The sequence below is a fragment of the Buceros rhinoceros genome, unplaced genomic scaffold, assembly GCF_000710305.1.
Source record: "Buceros rhinoceros silvestris isolate BGI_N320 unplaced genomic scaffold, ASM71030v1 scaffold16754, whole genome shotgun sequence".
In the NCBI taxonomy this organism is placed as follows: Eukaryota; Metazoa; Chordata; class Aves; order Bucerotiformes; family Bucerotidae; genus Buceros; species Buceros rhinoceros.
In genome coordinates, this window is record NW_010408973.1 from 8,815 (window position 1) to 9,135 (window position 321).

Consider the following 321-nt stretch of genomic DNA (forward strand, 5'->3'; position numbering starts at 1 on the left):
ACTGAGACTGTCATTTCATGGTGAAGAATTCCCTGAGTTTGGAGACTCACCTGCTGCTGGGTGTACTGGCTGGGATGGAGTTAACCTTCTCCACAGTAGCCTGTGGGGTGCTGTGCTTTGGATTTGTGACTAAAGCGGTTGATACACCAGTGTGGCGGCTATTGCTAAGCAGTGCCTGCGCCAGTATCCAGGTCATCATTGCACCCTTTCTCATCCTACCCCCATAGGCAAGAAGCTGGGAGGGGACACAGCTAGGATAGCTGACCCCAACTGACCAAAGGGATATCCCAGACATATGGTGACATAGTCAGCCACAAAACT